This window comes from Abramis brama, assembly GCF_963993115.1.
Source record: "Abramis brama genome assembly, chromosome: 1".
Taxonomy (NCBI): Eukaryota; Metazoa; Chordata; class Actinopteri; order Cypriniformes; family Leuciscidae; genus Abramis; species Abramis brama.
In genome coordinates, this window is record NC_139963.1 from 64020166 (window position 1) to 64042301 (window position 22136).

At 39.6% G+C, this 22136-nt stretch overlaps 1 long non-coding RNA gene across 1 annotated transcript; it reads left to right on the plus strand.

Moving 5' to 3' along the window:
- The first annotated feature begins 3184 nt into the window (after nucleotides 1-3184).
- LOC311066412 lies at nucleotides 3185-6087 on the plus strand. The gene is made up of 5 exons (XR_014603074.1): nucleotides 3185-3295; nucleotides 4009-4155; nucleotides 4983-5145; nucleotides 5236-5440; nucleotides 5805-6087. It is a non-coding gene; the product is annotated as an uncharacterized lncRNA (long non-coding RNA).
- The last annotated feature ends 16049 nt before the right edge of the window (nucleotides 6088-22136 follow it).

Sequence of the window (22136 nt, forward strand, 5' to 3'; positions counted from 1 at the left end):
GATTTTCTGAGGCCGAATTTGAGCAAATCTTTGACATGGCCTTACTCAGTCAATTTTAAAGATATCAAGGTTATATTTTCACAGAATGTTCTTTACATTGTGTAGGATGATTTTATGTAAAAAACACTGAATCACAAAAAAATGACTTTAGCTGGGTTTTCACAGGCAGGGTCACATATTGTCTTATCTGAATGAGCAGTCAGGGTGATTTTCACATAGTTTTGGAGCAAATATTCTAGGCTACTTCATACAATTTTCAAAAGTCTTGTGAAGAAATAATCAGTATGGGTTTTATGACCTTATTTCAGTGAGAATTTTTTTGTGTGTTTTCACAAACCACGCATAAATGTCATTATCTCAAAACTACAAACTTTTACACACATGCTGCTGATATATTATTGTAGCAGAGTTTGTGCTGAATACAGTGTAATCAGACTTTAGCCATGAAAATGTCACAAATAACAGAAATAAGCACAAATGTCAGAGCATGTCAGAACACCTCCAGGACCCAGAAAACAGCTCAGACCCCAGAGGGTTAACTCGCAAGACAGTAAGGAGAAAATGACAATTTGATGGATAATTTAAATATATTCTGCAATCACATTTTGGTAATGTATTCATTCCGCCGTCACATCTGAGCACGAAACGCTGCTTGGGTAGTTTCAAGATATAAAAATAATTAATGATACAATAATAATTTTACTGTTCATATGTGTTTAATCTTGTTAGTGTTTTTTTTTTTTTTTTTTTTTTTTTACTGATTATGAACACAAATTAATCACAACAAACCAAATTAATTGTAATTGTATTAATTATACCATTGATGAAAACAAGCTGATACAAAGGTATTTTAAGCCTACAATTCTATCATAATTTTTCATGAAAAATCATGATTGTATTTATTTATTTTTCGAAAGTAAGGTTAATGTAAGCAGCTTCTTGCAATACTCTCCTAAATGCGTAATAAAACAAGCAGGAGGAGGATCATAGGGAAAATGGCAGATCTATCTATAATCTATCTATCTATAATCGGATACCGCTACAGTTTAGTTGTTAGTTGCTCTGCCCATTTCACCACAGACTGTTTTTCTAACCTGGAACAATATCAAGCAGCCAGGCTTCTCTCGGCGTCTCATACCAACGAAGGGGACAATTTCAACTAACGTTATATTTCCGCAAGCGGTAAGTAGGCCTAGTGATTTTATTAACGATAATTTACACTGTGTTATCTAGATCCAGCGCGATATTGTTTTTTCCTCGAGAGACATCATGGCTTGCAAACGAGCGAACGAAGCATGGCAGTTGCTCAGTGTTTGGACACAAAAATATTTTTTTAGCTCCTTCATCCGAGCCTCTGCAGAACCAGTGGGTTATGTGAATTTCTGATGTGTTGTTCAAGTTCAGACAGATAATCTTTCTCTCAAAGTCGTTCTGTTTATGCATCAGTAAATCGCGTTGCAGTGATAAGCTCTTCATTCACGCGATCAACAGGCTGTCATCTGCTCAATGCTCATCACTGCAACCTTTTGTGATGGGAATAGATCTAAATACTTAAAAAACTTCTCATGATTCGTTAATCCCGATAGCTGTAATAGTAAAAACGTATAAAAGCTGTAATAGTAAAAGTTTTCCAGATAGCTCTACATGTAATGCCAGATATTTCATATGCAAGCATTAGTGATGTGCGGATCGATACTAAAGTATCGATATTTACGATCCCAGCATTTCCTGCTCTAGTATCGATTCTCATACAAAAAGATCGGTTTTCTTCAGTGTCCACAGAGGCATACTTGACTGTCACATGTCATGTAATTGAGAATTGGCATACTGCTGATAATATCAGCTCAGAACTTAAACGAATAACAGATGAATGGGGCCTAAATGATAAGGTGATGGCAGTTGTGACAGACAACGGGGCAAATATGGTGGCTGCAGTACACAAGGCTGGGTGGAGGCATTATCCTTGTTTTGCCCACACTCTGAATTTAGTTGTAAAGGACAGTCTAAAAGCTGTCCCTGAAGTGGTGCAGATCCTGGGAAAATGCAGCACAATTGTGTCATTTTTTCACCATAGCACTAATGCCACAGAGAAGCTTAGGGCTGTTCAACAGCAGATGAAAATGGCAGAACACAAGTTGATCCAGTCTGTAGAAACCCGCTGGAATTCAGTTTTTTACATGCTGGACAGGCTGCATGAACAACATGAAGCTGTGACCACAGTCCTCTGTCTTCTAGGCAGGAGTGAATTGTGCATTAATGTGGGAGAATTATCACTCATCACTCAAACTGTTGATGCTCTGAGGCCCTTTGAGGAAATGACAAGGGAAGTATCATCAGAAAAATATGTTTCAGTCTCCAAAGTGATTCCTCTAGTGTCTCTTCTTCAAAGAGCTTGTAAGCATCAGGGCAGCTCTGTTGCCACACAGCTGGCACAGCAATGCCAGCGTAGATTTGCAGGCATTGAGACCAATCACTCTCTAGCTGCTAGTACATTTCTGGATGCTAGGTTTAAACCCTTGGATTTCAAGACAAAAACAATGCTGAGGGAATGAAAAAACGACTTTCCTCTGAGCTAAAGGAAGTCTACCAGACAGTGGAGTCCACTCCCACTCCAACTCCAAGCTCTGCATTGGCACCTACTTCTAGCTCTGCCTCAGTACCTAGCTCCCAGAGTCCTGCACTTGCCCCAGACTCAGCTGCAACAAAAGTAGGGTTATGGGCAGATTTTGACACGCAAGTTGCGTCTTCCCAACATCACCGGTCAGCTACCACAGACATAATAATTGAAATGCGTCGTTACTCAGAGGAAAAACTGATTCCCAGAGACAAGGATCCACTTGTTTGGTGGCAAGAGCATAATCAAACCTTCCCAGGCTTAAGCAAACTTGCTGTAAAGTACTTGGGAATTGTTGCTACTTCTGTACCTGCAGAGCGGATGTTTTCAAAGGCAGGGGAGGTAGTGAGCAAAAAACGGAACAGACTCAAGGGGAAAACTGTAAACATGTTTTATAACTTAACAAAAACCTGTGAATAAGGACAGTTTTCAAAGGCAGGGGAGGTAGTTACACTGTAATGAATTGCTGTAAAAATTACAGCATTATTTTACAGCAGCTGGCTGTTTTCTAATAATACAGCATATTGCTGTAAACTGCAATGCATTCTGGGGTCGCTAGGCGGTTTAATTAAAAATACAGAATATTGCTGTAAATTTCAAATCTTCAGAGGCATTTGTGATCTTCAACGGTCGTGTCGTCGACTTTCGGGTAGCGCAAGAGGAGTGCTTCACAACTCTGTGGTAAGTGACTTATTATTTCAGTTTCTTATTTTCAATGTTTGGTAACTCGTAGACTATGAAGGTAACGTTATATTCGCGGTTCATATTGGTAACCCCGGATCACACATCCTCCGACCGCGGGGCGCGAAGGAGACTTGCGCCGGGCTTCAGCAGCGCGGACACGGTAACGTTAGTATTTTACACATCTCACCCCGGCGCTACAGCGGCTATGGGCAGAAAATCTATGGGCTCCTGTGTTAAGAATTACATGCTTTAATGACAACTGTCGGTATTCACACGAGCTTCGTGTTGATTAGCACACTTCGTCGTGACTATTTTATGGTGTAAATCAAATCAAAATCAAGTCATCTGTTAAAATGGGCGCCGAAATGAAAACGCCGTTGCTAAAGCCTTGCGTCAGACTCACGGAGGATGCGTGTCATATAAATTATAAATGATGCTGTAATAAGTTACCAGGTTTGTTGCAGGTTTAATATGCCGGTGTAAAAATCCATAGTTGGCTTACATTTCAGTACGAAATGTGTTTTTTTTTAGCTGTAGCCTACTCTGTGTGTGAAATTTGCTTATTGTTTGTTTGTAATGCCGTTTTTAACTTTATTTAAAAGAAAGAGTTCCTGCACTCTGAATACTAAATTATAGTTTAAATGTAAAAAACCGAAAAATAAAAATGGTATAGTTAAAAATAACTATTGTCACATGTTGTATTGTTTTAGGAGACACAGACAAGTGGGCACTGGAAGGCCAAGTTGTGTGTGTGAGGATGGGCTTTCAGCACAGCTTCCTGTCTGGCCTTCCCATACTGTTCACAGCATATTACATATTCAATCAGGAGGAGGCAGTACCTTGGAGTTCATTCAAAGGTAATGATTGAATTCTTAACAACCTCAGAACCTGCATTTTACACATTTATTCAATATCAGAACTTGCCTTTTCTGTTGAGGCCTTTAAAGGGATAGTTCGGCCAAAAATGATATTAAACCCATGATTTACTCACCCTCAAGCCATTCGAGATGCATTATGTCAATCATTTTTCGGACGAACACATTTTCAGTTATTTTAGAAAATGTGTTAGATCTTTCAGTGGTTATAATGTGAAGTTATGGGGTCCACTCCTTCAAGCCAGTTATTTTCATTTATAAAGTTTTAAATATGTATATTTTTACGACAAAACCGCATGGATTACCCTCAGAAGGCCTTCGTTTATCCCCCTGGAGCCGGATGGGTTACTTTTGTGAAGGATGCATACACATTTTTGGGACTTGAAGGAGGTGGATCCCATAACTTGACATTATAACCACTGAAAGATCTAAGACATTTTCTAAAATAACTGAAAATGTGTTAGTCTGAAAAATATTGACATATGCATCTCGAACGGCTTGAGGGTGAGTAAATCATGGGTTTAATATCAATTTTGGCCGAACTATCCCTTTAACACAATGTTTCTCAACTCGAGAAGAGAGAATTTTTAGGGCGAATGATTTAGATGTCTTCATCTTTAACACTAGCAAGCTAATGAGTTAAATCAGGTGTTTTAATTAGTGGACATATAAAACTTCCTGGGAGGTCCTCATGACTGGAGTTGAGAAACACTGCTCTAATATATGGTCCAATTTCAAAAACATGATTACAAGCCTCAAAAACTTAAAACCAATCTTAATTACATATTGTCTGTTTCCTGACCCTTTAGGCACTTTGTATGTATTAATCCGGAAAGAGGAACAAAGAAATCAAGAGAAAAATTGCCATCTAAAACAACAGGGCAAATGGTACAGAAGAAACAGGTTGCAGTGAACCCACATGTTGCCACTCTGCCCAGCAAAGTGATGGATTAACAGTGGAATTTCTGAAATGTAAGTAGTACACACACACACAGATCTATTTTCCCTTTAATTGTAACCTTTTAATATTCTCTATCTGTCTCTAAAACCCTTTTCACACAGCGCAATGTTCCCGGGAAATTGCCAGAATGCCTTCTGTGTGAACGCAAACACGACCTGGGACTGATGCCGGGATCGATGCCGGGTTGGGGACCTAGTAACATTGCCGTGTTCAGTCCCGGAACGTGCGCTATGTGAACAAAAGCCGTAATAATTCCGTGTTGCATTGATGACGCTGAAGCCGGGATTGTTCGCCAGCTGTGAAACGGTACGTAATGCACAAGTTTATGATTGAATCAGAGAAAAAAATGCACAAGCGTGGTTTCTTGAGAGAGAGAGATCGCAGCTCATAAGCAAACTTAAGATGCTGCTGAGACATTACAAGTCACATCGATGTCACGTGTCTTTACGTGTTGTGTGTGAATGCACTCTCTGATTCCGGAAAATCACTGGCAGTGTGAATGAACCAAATCAAATGAACCTGGATCAAATCCCGGGTCACTTTTCCGGAATCTCTGTGTGAAAGGGGCTTAACTGTATCTGTCATCCCTGTATCCGTCTTTGACTGTATCATTATGTTTTGTAATATATCTAATATATATTGTCCTCTTTTTTCTTTTCAATGTTTCTAGCCACTCTTTGCATCCTGTGATGGAACAGCATTCTGGAGCTGAATTGTTCTCCATTTTTGATCAGAAGTTTGTTGGACTGACTTGGGGCCTTGTTGTTTGGACATGTTTGTCTGGTAATGAAGTGGTGAAAATTCACCCGTCTCTTTTTGTTTTATTATTATGATCATGTTGGTCAACTTGTGGTTTTAAATGTATGTTGTTTGCGTATTTCTTCTTTGTGTAAAGGGCCATGACGGCTAATTTGTTTCAAGTAATTTAAAAATATTTAATTTCATGTCCATTTAAAAAAAAAATACAATTTTGTAAATAAAAATGAAATCAAAATAATACAAAATACACTGTTTATGACTTTTTTTCATGCAGATTTTAAAGTTATACATTTTTACCTGTTTTTCAAGATAAGTATGTTGAATTATTTTTTGTTTTGTGAAGTAATAGGGGAATTAAGTTGTGCATTATACAACACTTTATGTATTTAAAAACAGTTGTTTAAAGCTTATGCAGTTGATAAATAATTTACATTTAAAATTCAGCTGCCAGTCATTAATACTCAAAAATCAGGAAAATATATTGTATACTCCATTTTACATACACTGTTAAAAATTACCTGTAAATTTTACAGTAAAATACTGGCAGCAGGGTTGCCAGCCAATTACTGTATTTTTTACAGTAGCGTTTCTGTAATTTAATTTACAGAATTTTACTGTAATCAGAGAATACAGTAAAATTCTGTAAATTAAATTACAGAACCGCTACTGTAAAAAATACAGTAATTGGCTGGCAACCCTGCTGCCAGTATTTTACTGTAAAATTTACAGGTAATTTTTAACAGTGTAGCAAAGAAACAGAGCAGACTCAAGGGGAAAACTGTAAACATGTTTTAAGTAATAAAACATGTTTACAGTTTTCCCCTTGAGTCTGCTCTGTTTCTTTGCTACACTGTTAAAAATTACCTGTAAATTTTACAGTAAAATACTGGCAAGGACAATATTCAGAACAGGCTCAGGTTTAACAGTGAATAAGTGAATAAGGACAATTTTCAGAACAGGCTCAGGTTTAACATTTTCAGGGGAGCCTATTTTTTATTTTATTTTTGTAAACATGAATGTTTTGTGAAAACAATTTGAGTTAACGGTTTTCAAGGGTGCCTGATTTACATGTGTTGTAAAGAACAGCAAAAAGGTGGATATGGAATATTTTGTGACAAAGTTAAGAGTCAGTTTTTTTATTTGTGTGTAATTTTCAACCTGTTTTACAAGTCTCTGAGATTTTCTTTATAATTAAATAATATGAGAGTAGTTTATTGTCTTGTCATTACGCAGCTATACTTTACTTCACTTTAAACTAGTTGTCACATCACACTACAAATAAAATACGTAAAAAGTATTGGTATTGGTATCGGTCTCGGCAATACCAGCCTGGGTATTACTTGGTATCGGATCGAATAGGAATTAAGTGGTATCGCACATCACTAGCAAGCATGTCTAAATTATTATTTCTAAATTATAACAACTTTTGATCTAAAAAACATACTAACATTATAAGGGCACCCCAGGAAACATTCTAAAATAATAAAATAATCCATTCTAGGGCACCTTTAATGACCGTCCTTTATTTTTCAGTGCATTTGTTTTACAATATATGGCTATTACTGTCATGGGATTAATATTATAACTATTATTATATGTAGTAGTGTAATGTAGACACAACTAAAAGAGGTTTGAATTTTTCTTTGTTTAATTTGCACACTGAATATGGGTTGGCACTTTTAATTTTGAACTCTCAAAGTGCACCAGATTGATGAATTTAACATTAAAACATTGTATTTTGGGGGTCGATGAATTGTCACACCTTTAGTACGGTGGGGGAAGTTCGAATTATCTGATTGGTCAGTTTGAATGTCTCACAGTTGGGTTAAAGTCACATGGTCAGGAAGGGATGAAAGAAGATTGAAACTGTTGCTCTGGCTCTCTGATTGTCTGGGTCCCTTTCTTAGGGCTCTCTCTCTTTTCTACCTCTTTTCTTTGTCTCTTACTCTCTCTCTCTCTCTCTCTCTCTCTCTCTTTACTTCCTCTTTTCTTTGTCTCTCTCTCTCTCTCTCTCTCAGGTAACATTTACATGCTGGGTAAGATTAATGGTATAAGTTATCATCATCTCATTAATCTATTTTGTTACTATTTTAAGTATAACTATAACCATATTTTGTCATTAAACCTTTTCAGTTACAAATAATGTGCTAAATAGTTTTGATCTGGTATTGACTTTGAAGTGCTACATATTGCAATACAATATCGTCACTCTCTATAGCAACACTCTCCCGCATATTAATCTATTGTAACTGCGCTTATTTCAGTCGTTGGTATAAGTGGCAGTGGGTGGAATAGACAAGAAATGTACAGTTTTCTACCATCTTGCTGACAACTTTTCTTTAGTCATTCGGCAGTCTTGCAGCTTGAACCTCTGCAGGAAATCCACCCTTACACTCTTAATATGAAGATAATTCTTCATCATCAGATGTTTGAGTGACACTATGTCCAGTATCAGGAATAATACAGTATGATCTGTGTGTATCAATACACAACTCTGAGATCACAATGTGAATGTGTGCAAGAATAAACTGAGCATGTTCAAATGAACTCTTTCCAGACTAATTCCACTAAATGTCTTTAGAGAAAATACAGATTTCTTTACCTGTGAGAAGTGAAGAGAGAATGATCAGTCCCAGCAGACACAGATCACACTTATCAGCCATTTTGTGTTTCTGTCAGTCTTTCTCTTCATTATATATAGTTACAGCTCTTCCTTTACACATCATCAGCTCCTCCTCTGGTTGGTAACTTCCTCTGATCTCATCAGCTGAGTGTTTAGTCCTGACTCTATGATACAGCTGAAGAAGCGATCAGAAAGATCTCTGGTGTAAAACTGTGTTGACTTTGAAAAGCTCTGGATCAGAAAGTGAGCTGAACTGTACAGTGGCGTCCAGAAACCAACCAAGTCCATAAAAAAAGTATTATGTTTGACACTGAACAAAGTGATTAAAATAAAACCGTTCCACACAAATAAATAGAAACATATATTTATCCTCTCATTAGCTATGTTTCCATCACAGTGTTTTTATGCATATTTTGAAATATCACATCAGAAACGAGTGATGGAAACGCAAAATTTCTAAACTTTACGTTTGGATGGAAACCCAGCTATTGTAGCTACTGATTATTTGTCAGAGAAAACAATTTCAACATAATGAAATATAGTTATTTTTAAGTGACCCAATACCTCAGAGTAATTTTTGTCTATTTTCTTTTTCCATTTACACTTTTGTTTTTCATCACATCACTAACACATTGTGTTGCTATATGTGTGTATGTACCATGAAGCTTTTATTAGGCTACTAAGTTTGTGCTTGTGAAACCACAAATTCACAACCTCCAGAAGAGTTGCACTGGCAGATGCGTCAAGATCACACTTCATCTATATATGCAAAGCAAAAACTCCAGTGTTAAATTAACTCTCCTGCAAGTTTATTTTAGACCACACTCAAAACTGTTAAAATAAGGGTACATTAAAAAGTCAAGGGCCCAACTAAAGCAAACACTGATCACCATAACGGTGTGATTTTCTCCTTCAGTGATTCTGCTTGTTAACATCAGGTGTCTTCAATAATTGTCAATTATCACTCAATTAATCACTGAATAATTAATTATAACTTAATTATATCTTAATTATAACTTTAACACTGCTTCACTGTTATTTTAACTCTCTTAAGGGCTGTTTTCAACATTACACTTTTTACGTACATTTACACGACAATGGTGTTTTGGGCTTGATAACGCAAACGTTTGAAAATGGGTTTCAAAGTGCAAGTTTTTGAAAACGGTCTCCTCGTAAACAATCAAAATGTGAATCTCTGAAGATGATGAGGTCATGCACATGCATATTATGTGTTCAGTCTACAGTGTTTCATTGCCATCTGATGGCCTGGCAGCAGAATACAGTGTTTTTAGACGTTTTCGCGAACCGTGTGAATGAAGATTGTTTTGACAACGGTGTCGTCTGTACGCGGAAAACTCAAAGGAAAGACTTCTCTGTTTTAAGCATAACTGGGTTAATACTAATACTAATTTATAGTCTAATCAACATTTTCAATATATTTCTAAGAATTTCTTAAGTTGTTCTGATAAAAAAAAAAACTTTCCTTAAGAGTGTTTAATTGTGTTAGAGAGACTTTAAATAGTACTTTATACAGTACAGACTGATTCAGAGCAGCTTCACTGGGATAAACAGAAAAATAATGATGCAAACAGATTCTCCTGACTCCTGTAAAGACAATAGAGTCATTCAAATGTGAATGCTTTTATGTAGGCCGGACTAAGAGACGTCTCAAAGACAGAGTATCGGAGCATAAAAATGCTATTAGAAAAGCTAATTTAGATTACCCTATGGCAAAACACTTCCACAATGTGCACAATAGTAATCCAGAAGGCCTAATGGTTGAGGGTTTAGAAACAATTAAAAAGAGTATTCGGGGTGGTGACCGATTAAAATTACTTTTACAGAGAGAAACATTCTATATATATGAGCTACAGGCCACAGTATACCCGGGGTTGAATGAAGAAATAGATTTCAGTCCTTTTTTGTGATATATGCTTTTTGTGATATATGTTTTCTGTGTACACACTACTTTTTTTTTGCAATGTAACCACCTAGTGGACCTTCTCTGTATGTGCATGTATTTTGTCATTCAGGTGTTTCTAATTACCACCTATAAAAGAAGAAATTGTTTGATTGGAAAGCATACCCTGAAGAAGGCTGTTTGTGCCGCTACGCGTGGGTTGTGTTTTCCCCCATGTCTTTTTAATTTTTCTATCATGATATAGCCAGTCAAATAAAGGCTTTTTAAATATTCTGAAGAAGAGTGCCTTGGATCATCTTTTTACTACACAATAGAGTCATTATTCAGATCAATTCAGTTCAGTGGTGATTTGCTTCAATAACTGTGTGAGGTCCATCAATTATGAAATGAGTTGAACTCCGATAAGCAGAAGACAATAGTGTAGGCCTAGTTCCTTTTGAACAGTCAGTCGTATTGTGTAGCTATACGCAATGGGGAAAACCCCTTTTTCTCAGAAAACTGAAGTCTTTTTATTAAATAACGCAGTTCTACTGCACAGCCATAACAGTGCAGAGACTAAATGCACGCTATTGGCTGGCCAGTGGGAACTGCGCGAACCTATGGCGGAGCGGCGTACTGCGTAAACCAATCGGTGCACCTGAGCGCAGAGCCGCCAGAAGGGGCGAGGCATCTGCCAATAAAAGCTCATTTTGCCATAGGATTCAGATTTGATCTCCTTCAGCGACAAAAACACTTTGCTGATTTCTCGAAGAAGCCTTCTCACCGACGAAAACAGCTAGGCCAGGCAGCGGAACAAGTATCTATTCAGCAGAACAGCGGACTCCGGCCAGCTGACTCAGCCCACTGCAGCTGACTGCATCATCTCACCTGCAGCCATTTCGGCGACTACTATGGCAATTTTCTGTGTTCTCCGCTGACTCACGAGACTGAGAATGACGCTCCTCTCCTGCTACTATCAGGTGAGTATAACAAGAGCGGATTCACTAAAAGAGCATATTTTCGTCTGCGTTTATTTTAAAAATGCCACACCTCTGAGTGTGCCATTTGCTGGGCATGCCCCCGCAAGCTGCGTTCATTTGAGACGGACACTCTCACTATGAGAGCGCGAGTCTCGCGTCGCTGCGACACCTCCCCTCGTTCTTCGCTGTTCTCTTTTTCTCAAGAATGAGATGAAGAAATAATGGAGCCGTAGGGCTGAGTGAGCGGGACTAAACGAGTTCACTGCAGCAAGGGAATCCCCTGTCAGGTCAAGATAGTTGTGTGGCTTGCCGGGCCCGCCTCCACAAGTCACATTCAATGAAGACTGATGCGCTTACTACGAGAGTGGCTGGGGATGAACACTCATGGCAAAGCGCAAGTCTCGCCTCTCTGCTCTCACGTTCTGCACCTCAGCAGCGACCCAGGCCCCGAAGCAAAGCCGTAAGCCGCGCCTCCACCCGGCCAAACACTACTTCTATGAACACCAGTCACTGACCCAGCGTGGCGAGCTGCCGTCTGAACAAATTCAGCCCTTAGCCACCCGGGGCTTGGAAAGATATCCTTGGTGTGTCAAAATGGGTTCTGGACATGATGACATGAGGTTACTTGCTCCAATTTGCTCACAGACCACCCTGCTTCGCGGGCATAGTCAGTACTTCAGTGAAGAGCAACGTGGCTCACATCCTCCGCACTGAAGTACTGAGCTTACTGGCGAAAATGCTGTCAGGATTCTATGGCCGTTACTTCCTCGTTCCCAAGAAGGATGGCGGCATCAGGCCCATCACAGACCTCAGACATCTGAACTATGCCCTCATGAAATGGCTGTTCAAGATGCTAACTTTGAAACGAATCCTTGCGCTAGTATGCCCAGGGGCTTGTTTTTTCTCAGTGGATCTGAAAGATCCATACTTTCATATCCAGATTGCCCCCCTTCACAGAGCGTTCTTGAGGTTTGTATTCGAAGGGGTTGCATACCAGTATACAGTTCTACCATTGGACTGTCTCTGGAACCACGCACGTTTAAGAAGTGCATGTGTGCGGTGTTTTTCCCCTGAGACAGAAGGAAATGCACATCCTCAACTACCTCGATGACTAACTCATTCTAGCCCAGTCAGAGGTGGAATTAAACTCTCTCAGATCTGTGCTCCTCAGCCATTTGGAATGCCTAGGACTCAGAATCAACGTAACCAAGAGCTCACTTCTCCCCAATCAGAGAATCTCTTCCTGGGTGCAGTAATAGACTCGGCCGAATGAAGATTTGGCTGACACCCGAGCACGCTCAGACCATTCAGCGGCTTTTGACTTCGTTCAGAGTAGGGGCTTGTTGCCCTCTCAAAGCCTTTCAAAGGATTCTAGGCCTCATGGCCTCGACATTGACAGTACTTCTGCTGGCTCTGCTGCATTGCGCCCCCTGCAGTACTGGCTGAAACCCAAGCTCAAATCACCTTCACGTCAAGGTGGACCACGGCTGCATCAGAGCCCTGGCCCCTTGGAAAGACTTCAGCCTTTACAAGTCTAGGGTAAGCTTGGGGATGGTCTCAAGGAGGATGGTGGTCACCAGGGACGCCTCCAATACGGGTTGGGGAGCTCTGTGCAAGGGCAAGCCGACTTCCGATTTTTTATCGAGTACTGATAAATGGCTGAATATCAACTACCTGCAAATGATGGCTATGGTTTTGCCTAGTCCGATAACATGACCACCCTGTCCTGTCCTGTCAAATGGCGGGGCCTCCATGTGTGGCCCCTCGACGGGAACCTACGGACCTCCCAGCGAGTCCAAAACACCATTTGTGAGGCTAGAGGTCTGTCCACAAGACACTTCTATGCCTGTAAGTGGTTTGTTTTCTCCAGCTGGTTCTCAACCCGGATTCAAGACCCAGCATTGTGTGGAGTACCGTTGGTACTTTCATTCTTCAAGAGCTACTGGATGCGGGCCATACCCCATCCACGCTCAAAGTCTACGCAGCGGCCATTGCTGCTTCTATGCCCCAGAGGCCAGCCAGTCGTTAGGGAAATGCGACATGATTGTTCGCTTCCTGAGGGGAGAGAGGCGGCTCAGCCCTCCAAACCCCACTACAGTGCCCTACTGGGACCTATCAACGGTCCTCAGAGCCTCAAGGGCCTCCATTCGAGCCGCTACAATCGGCCGAATCAAAACCCCTCTTGCTTTAGACACTGCTACTGCTAACCTTAGCATCGGTAACCTGCCTTGAGTTTGGACCAGGCGACTCTAATGTCGTCCTCAGACCAAGACATGGCTATGTGCCTAAAGTGCTTTCAACTCTGTTCAAAGCACAAGTGATTTCGCAACACCATACCCCATCAAACTCCCTCAGGCACAAAGAAATTACAGATGCAATAGCATTTCACCTGGCAAAAGATATGGCTCCCGTGACCACTGTTGAAAAAGATGGGTTTAAAAAACTGATTAAAACCCTTGATAAGCGCTATTGCAAGCCCTCTCTTAATTATTTTTCACATGTTGCAATACCTGCTCTGTACAACAAGTGTATTATATCCTATAACTTCTGGATAAACCAGGGACTTATGTGAGGATCCTGTTTGTGGACTTCAACTCGGCCTTCAACACCATCATACCAAACATCCTCCTGTACAAACTAACCCAGCTCCCTGTGCCCGCCTCAATCTGTCAGGGGATCCCTAACTTCTAACAGAAAGGCAACAGTTAGTGAGGCTGGGAAAATTCTCATTCATACCTTCATATTCAGCACTGGCGACCCCCAGGGGTGCGTTCTCTCCCCACTGCTCTTCTCCCTGTACACCAACAACCGCACCGCAAAAGACCCCTCTGTCAAACTTCTGAAGTTTGCATATGACACCACACTTATTGGCCTCATCCAGGTTGAACAGCTGGCTGTCTGTTGCAGTTATAACAACCTTGAGCTTAACACACTCAAAACAGTGGAGATGATCGTGGACTTTAGGAGAAACTCCCTGCACTCCCCACTCTCAGCATCATGAACAGCACTGTGGAAGCAGTGGAGTCATTCAGGTTCCTGGGCACCAACATCTCTCAAGAAAGAGTTCCACATATACTTCCTTCACCAGCTGAAGAAGTTCAACCTGTCACAGGAGCTGCTGATACAAGTATTTTCTGCAGTCATTGAATCCTCTGAGCACTGAGCACCAGAACGGCCAGGCATAGGAACATTTTATTCCCTCCGGCAATCCACTTCATGAACAGTTAATGCCTCCACTTAATATGCGCAATAAACATGTGCAATACTTAAACACTATTTATACATTTACAGACCCTTTCCAAAAAATTTGAATATCATGGAAAAGTTTATTTATTTCCATAATTCCATTCAAAATGTTAAACTTCCATAGATTATAGATTCAGGGCCCACAACTTAAATGATTTCAAGTATTTAGTTGTTTATTTGTACATAATTTGGGCTTCCAGCTCATAAAACCCACAAAAACAGGATTTCAAAAGAGTCTGGAGGAAGAATGGAGAGGTACACAATCCAAGATGCTTGAAGTCCAGTGTGAAGTTTTCACAGTCTGTGTTGGTTTGGGGAGCCATGTCATCGGCTAGTGTTGGTCCACTGTGCTGTCCACTCAACGCAGCCGTCTACCAGGACATTTTCAGAGCACTTCATGCTTCCTTCAGCAGACAAGCTTTATGGAGATGCTGACTTCATTTTCCAGCAGGATTTGCACCTGCCCACACTGCCAAAATAACCAAAACCTGGTTCAATGACCATGGTATCACTGTGTAATTACTGTGTGATTTCATGTAATATTCAAATTTTTTGAAATCCTGTTTTCGTGGGTTTTATGAGCTGGAAGCCCAAATTATGTACAAATAAATAAATAAATACTTGAAATCGTTTAAGTGGTGGGCCCTGAATCTATAATCTGTGGAAGTTTAACGTTTTAAATGGAATTATGGAAATAAATACACTTTTCCATGATATTCTAATTGTTTGGAAAGGGTCTGTATTTATTTAACACACCACACGTTTACGTTTCCTTGCATTTGTACATGCATACCTGTACATACCATTTATTGTCTATTTTTTGAATATTGTGTTTTTATAATTTATTTTAATCGATTTTTTTGTATATTGTGTATTTTACTAATTATATTTTACTAATTACTAATTATATTATTTTTATTATCTGTGTCCTGTCACTGTTAGTCTGTTTGTACTGTGGAAGCTTCTGACACCAAAACAAATTCCTTGTATGTGCAAACATACCTGGCAATAAAGCTCTTTCTGATTCTGATTCTGACAACAAACTGTACAAGACATGTATCAAAATGATTGACAAATCTATTTAAAGAGCTTTTTTGTAGATAATATGTGTGATGATAAAGCAGTCTGTGAGAGCCAGTGCAAACCACTGAAGCGAGAGACTGATGATGTGTGACAGTGATCATGTGATCATGAACCTTGTGTAGAAGCTGCTGCTGTAGTTCGGCTTGATGTCTTCTCAGAGTTTGAGCTTCTGACTGGAGTCAGTGTTGTTGTCAAAAAATGTTGTGTGTGTGTGTGTACCTGTAACGTTGTAGTAATCATGACGACCTTGATTAGCTTGTTTAGGTGTGTATGATTAGGGTTGGAGCTAAACTCTGCAGGAAAGTGGATCTTGCGGCCCAGAGTCATGCCACATGGGTCGCTGCATTAGGTAGGCTATAGCGTTGCAGTCAGACTAAATTCAGTTATATTTATACTTTATATTTAGACTATAGACTTTATTCACGAGTTCACACATTAATTGCGGGTGCAAAAGTGATGTTGATTCAATGCAGTTAACATTGACACATTAACATTGATTTAACATTGTTTTGATGGTCTCTTGCTATCTGGGACCCTCATCAAACACAGCTAATCAATGTCTCCAGGATTACTAGAAAGCTACAGGCAGGAGAGTTTATCAGGGTCGGAGATAAACTCTGCAGGACAGTGGCCCTCCAGGACCAGTAATATGCGATAGTTTGGCCACACCCACTACACACTCTTGCCAGTCGGACGCATAACAGCTCCAAACCCTAAAAGCTCCACGTTTCATAACTCCATGAAAATGTTTTCCATACACAAGAGACACAAGCATAAAAGATTGTTATGATCCAGAAGATCACATTTGCTTTTATTTTGGCCTTATGGACAATTAGAGACATTCACATGATTGTGTAGGCCGTCTGTATATGTGCACTGCATTAAAGCTAATTAGTTTTTTTGTTTTTTGTTTTCAGATGAAGGAAAAGGATGCAAAAAGAAAAAAGTATAGTGCGCTCCTTGCACTCGACACCATATACATAATTAACACATTTGACAGACCAGACGATGTCAGAGCAGAAGGCACCTATGCTGGAACTTTTACAGTTATAATTGCAACTGGTAATTATACAGTTTATTTTATTAAAAAGTGTCATACTGTAGAAACATTACTATAATCAATTATATGAAATTAATAACACACATGACAGTTTATAGATAGATAATGTGACTGTTAATAGATGACATCATCTAATCACATTTTCTCTAACTGTTCTTGCCATAACACACAGTTCCAGCAGCCAGAGAAAAACTAACATTAAAACATCAAGAGTTAAATTGCCCAACTAAAGCAAACACCGATCACCACCAAACTATTAGTATTAAAAAGTCATCAACATCTAAACCTCTGTTAATCTCAATAAGAACTTTTCCACACATATGACATATGACATATGAAAGTAAATCTGGTTAGTAATAAGTGAAGCTGGTAATGCTGTTTGTGGAGTTGTTTAATGAAGTTGGAGCCTGACATCAAATGTTTAGGCCGGCTACACACTGGCTACACAGCGTGGCGTTAATGTTGCATGAGCGTGACGTTTCTGTTGCGTGAGCGTGGCGTTTTCTATGTCTTTGCACACCAGAAAAGTGTCTGACGCGGCACTGCTGCTGCTAGGTGACGATACAGCAAAGACAACGTCGGCAGTTTTGACGGCAAAATAGGCTACAGAATATTTTGTTCTATATTGACAGGTGCAATATTTGAAAATTGATTATTATTATTATTTTTTTTTAAATTACATTTATATTGTATTTATGTCAAAACCTAGAGACTTTCAAACATCAAAATATCATTTATTAATATGTATTCGTGTCAAAATGACATATAAACACCTTTTCCTATTCTATTTAGCCTGGAAATGCTTCCAACATGCTTGCGTGTCGCGTGAAAAATAGGCGTTGGTTCTATTTTTAGTTTGCACATGTTTTCTTCCGCACCTGAGACGTGTGTGTCACGCAGGCGGTGTGCAAGCTTAAACCTGTTAACATGGGAGCCGAAATAAAAACAGACACGCCACGCAGCCAGTGTGTAGCCGGCCTAACACATCAACCCAATTTTCATTTTCAACCAAAATTTGACGTCTAAACGATGAAGTTCATGTCCAATAACATTTCTATCTGGGGTGACCTCACATTGTGGCCATAATATGAGCACACAGTGAGTGCGCTGTGAGGTTACACTTGTGACTCACATTGTGATCATATGGAGAGATCACTGTGAGATCAACGTGTTGACTGGGATGTTAATGAAAATAAATCTGGCCTTTTATAAAAATAAAATAAAAAAAAGTAATCTAAACTTGGTGTCACTATTCTTCATTGTGATCAGAATTTTTTCTCTGTTTTCTGAGAAGAAAATAAAACGATGAACAATCCTCTGTAAGTTTTTGCTATTGTAAATATTGTTGCAGATTGACTCTAAACTCATCAGCATTTTATTGTAATATTGCAGGCATCTATATTTCCTCTGGGTGCTTCGAGTCCTTCCTCCCTGCAAAATAAAAGCATTGACTGACCTCTCGTATGTGTTTTTATCATGATTGCAGATTGTTCCAGATCAGATGAGTGTGAATCATCAGATTGTGTGCGGCTCAAAACTCACCAGCTCTTCTTGCACAGATGATCTGAAGAAGAATCACAGTAGGAGCAGCAAACACTGCGATCTCAACAATAATCACAATCACTGCAGGAAACATGAGAGGAAGAAGAGAAACTGTACATGACTGAAGTCAAGGGTATTCAACTATCAACAGTTATTGATGAAGCTTTTACAGACTGACTGATAGTTTAATGTTATAAAGCTGTCAGTATAAATGAACGTGTCGTACCTCTGTATAATGATACAGCATTCACACAGACTTCAGTTTCTCCTGGATCTGTGGATCACGTCTGTTAGTTCAGTTCAACACATAATGCCACATATACACAACGGGAGCATGTCTATGTTCCCACAAATGGCCTACCCCTGACCCCACCCCTAAACCTACCCGTAACTGGGATTTAGACAAATTGTAAAAAAAAAAAAAAATCTTAGAAATGTGGGAACATAGGGGCATGGGAACATAGGACCCCATAATGCCACATATACACAACATCATCAGCACATAATACTTGAGCTTCATATCACAGAAATGATGAATATGTGCACGAGTCTGTCATCATTATCTTCTTACTTCAATCTCAAGGTGTCAGGAGGAGAATGACTATTGCAATTGACCAAAAATAAATCTATTTGATGCTTTATTCATTCATAGATATTATATGTTATAACTAATAAGTGAGTTTCTAGCACACTTGCATTTCTAATTTTGCAGAAACATTGAAATGTGGAATATCTATTTATTGACGGCATCTAAAACATACAATGTTTCCTGTATGAAAACATTAAAATGCACAAATATTGAGGAATCCTTCGAGGTTAATGTATGTGACAGTGATCATGTGATCATGAACCTTGTGTAGAAGCTGCTGCTGTAGTTCGTTCATACACACCTTGATTCAGAGAGATTGGTGTGGTATCTGGAGTAAGTGTTGTTGCTGTAGTTGATGTTACAACTTTTAAAAACAAGATGGAAATAGAAATATGATTACATAATGTCAAGGCATTTATTTTACAAAATGCTGTAGTCCAGAGCAGCTTCGCATCAGTGTGACGCTCAGTTCTGGTGCTGGGATGACATACTAACATGTGATGAGTTGTGTTTAATAAATTCTCACTATGATTTTATTACTTTATCATAGCAGTGGAGTGAGTTACACTAGCTGTATATTATGATTATTTTGCATCAGACAACAGACTGTACAAGACTGGTCATATGTATCAAAACTCACTGACAAATCTGACTAAAGAGCTTTTTTTGTAGATAATTAGGGCTGTCAACTTTAGTCGTTTAGTCGACTAATCGGTCGATGCCGTCTTGGTCGACTGACATTCTCATTGGTCGACCAGTCGCATAATTATTTTTTTTATTTTTTTCACCAATAAAGACATTTTCATTGATTTACTCCTTGATATTTATTCCTTTATAAGCAGTTATATATTACTGTATTCTAAATATAATTAGCCTATGTTTTATCCCCAACTTTAAATGCTTTAATTTAGGCTATTTTGTAACAGCGCCACAGTTTAGCGCACCACGTAGAACACTCGGGAACCGCACCTGTGGCTGGCTGCACTGCTGCTTCGCGCTCAGTAAGGAATATAGGTAGTAATCTCTATGTGTCTGTCTGTCCGTTTGCATTTTGATTATTTCGAGAACCGTTCATCCAATCGACTTCACAAGGGAGTGCAGTGTCGCATTTGGTGCAATATAGACAGACACGCGAGACGCGACACGTTCAGAATAGTAAACTACAGAACAGCGCGAGCGGGAAGCGGCGCACCTCACATGAGCAGGGCTAGGCTATATTCTCCGAGAATGGACACTGCACTAGTGATATAAAACGCACACAGTCTGTTAAAGCAATACTTTTAAGGTAGTCTAATATGTTTCTGACTAACAAATTACGGACACAGTAAAGGGTAGATTTAAATAAAGAAAAACGAAATTTAAATAAAGAAAAACGAAATTTAAATACAGAAAAAATGAAATTTAAATAAAGAAAAACTAAATTTAAATAAAGAAAAACGAAATTTAAATAGGCCTAAAGAAAAACTAAATTTAAATAAAGAAAAACTAAATTTAAATAAAGAAAAAACGAAATTTAAATAAAGAAAAACGAAATTAAGTTAGCCTAAATTAAAAACGAGATTAATTTAGATTGATAATAACGGGTAAAAAGTCTAATACATTTAAAAAGTCTAATACATGTTTCTATTATTCTATTTTCCACAATGTCAAAGCAACAGCAGCAATACAAGCTCAGACATGTAGCCTGGCAAGCCAGACCTACATCAAGATGTTAGGTCTGGAAACTCACCATAGACGCGGTTTAATCCGAGGGGCGGGATAAACGGCTGTCTTTCAAATTCCCTCTGCACGCAATAGGACAGCGCTTAAACCAACCAGAGCGTTTTCCCAACAGCAGAGCTTAGTTGATAGATTCAACTTTTGCCATATCTGGCCGGCAAAACGACGAACACATCTTCCTTTTTTTAAGAATGACTTAAGTGCCGTTCTTTGCTCTTTTCTCAAAGAAAAACTTAACTCCAAGTCCTCCAGAGTCGCGGCCAAAGCCGATTCGAAAGACCGTTGTTCTCCATCAGCAGCCGTCATTCTTTGTTTTCAAGTGGCAGCCGTCGCAACTCTGTCCATATGTTAAGCCCGCCCCCGCCCCCGCCTACTCTATACACGACGTGATTGGCCTGACCCAATTTAGGTTTTTGCAGCTAGAAGGTCTATTGAGAGTTGCTAGACCCACCTGGCTGCGAAATACATTTTGCTGCCGCTAGGGTGCGTCTAGATTTCTAGGCTATCAGACATGCACTTCGGTCCATACAAACTCCGCTGTTCTGCGCTCTAGCCAGAGAACACTCCCGTTGCTGGAACACTCAGGCGTCGGTTCTATTTCTAGCATGCGCGAGTTTTCCGCGTAGCTCGAGCCGTGCCTGAGACGCGTGTCTCACGCAGGCAGTGTGCAAACTCCAACCTATTAACATGGGAGCCGAAATAAAAACAGACACCCAACGCAGCTGAGACTCTCACGCCAGCAGCCAGTGTGTCGGCGGCCTTATTCAAGCGCGAATGAGAACTGTTTCGCGGGGGATCCCAGGTGTCAATAAAAAAAATAAAAAAAATGTTTTTTCGTTGTTGTTTTATAAATGCTCTATGACAATTGTTTAATAAATGTTCAATCAAAATGCAAAACATCGCGTCTTTTTTTAATTTTTTTTTAGTCGACTAATCATTGTGCAGGACAGGACTTTGGTCGACTAAGCATTTCTTTGGTTGACTACAGCCCTATAGATAATATGTGTGATGCTAAAGCAGTCTGTGAGAGCCAGTGCAAACCACTGAAGCGAGAGACTGATGATGTGTGACAGTGATCATGTGATCATGAACCTTGTGTAGAAGCTGCTGCTGTAGTTCGGCTTGATGTCTTCTCAGAGTTTGAGCTTCTGACTGGAGTCAGTGTTGTTGAAGCGACTGGAGCTGCAGAAGATGAATGTTCAGACGCATCAGGACATTAACATCATATTTTCATATTGATCATGACATGCAGTTTGTGTTCAATCATCACAGCTGTAACGCAAAGCACATGATCAGACGGTGTGTTGATTAAATTACTGAGATTACCCCGTGATCAGATTCCCCCCCCCCCTCTAGTCTGGGACCTAATCAACGTACTGGAATACTCATTTACAACACCTCATTGTCTCAAGATTCTGCCCCAAGACATACTAGACCAAACGGCGCCGACATTTGGCGTAAATCGTTGACTGCCCATCTGAATACACAGACCCCTTTCTGC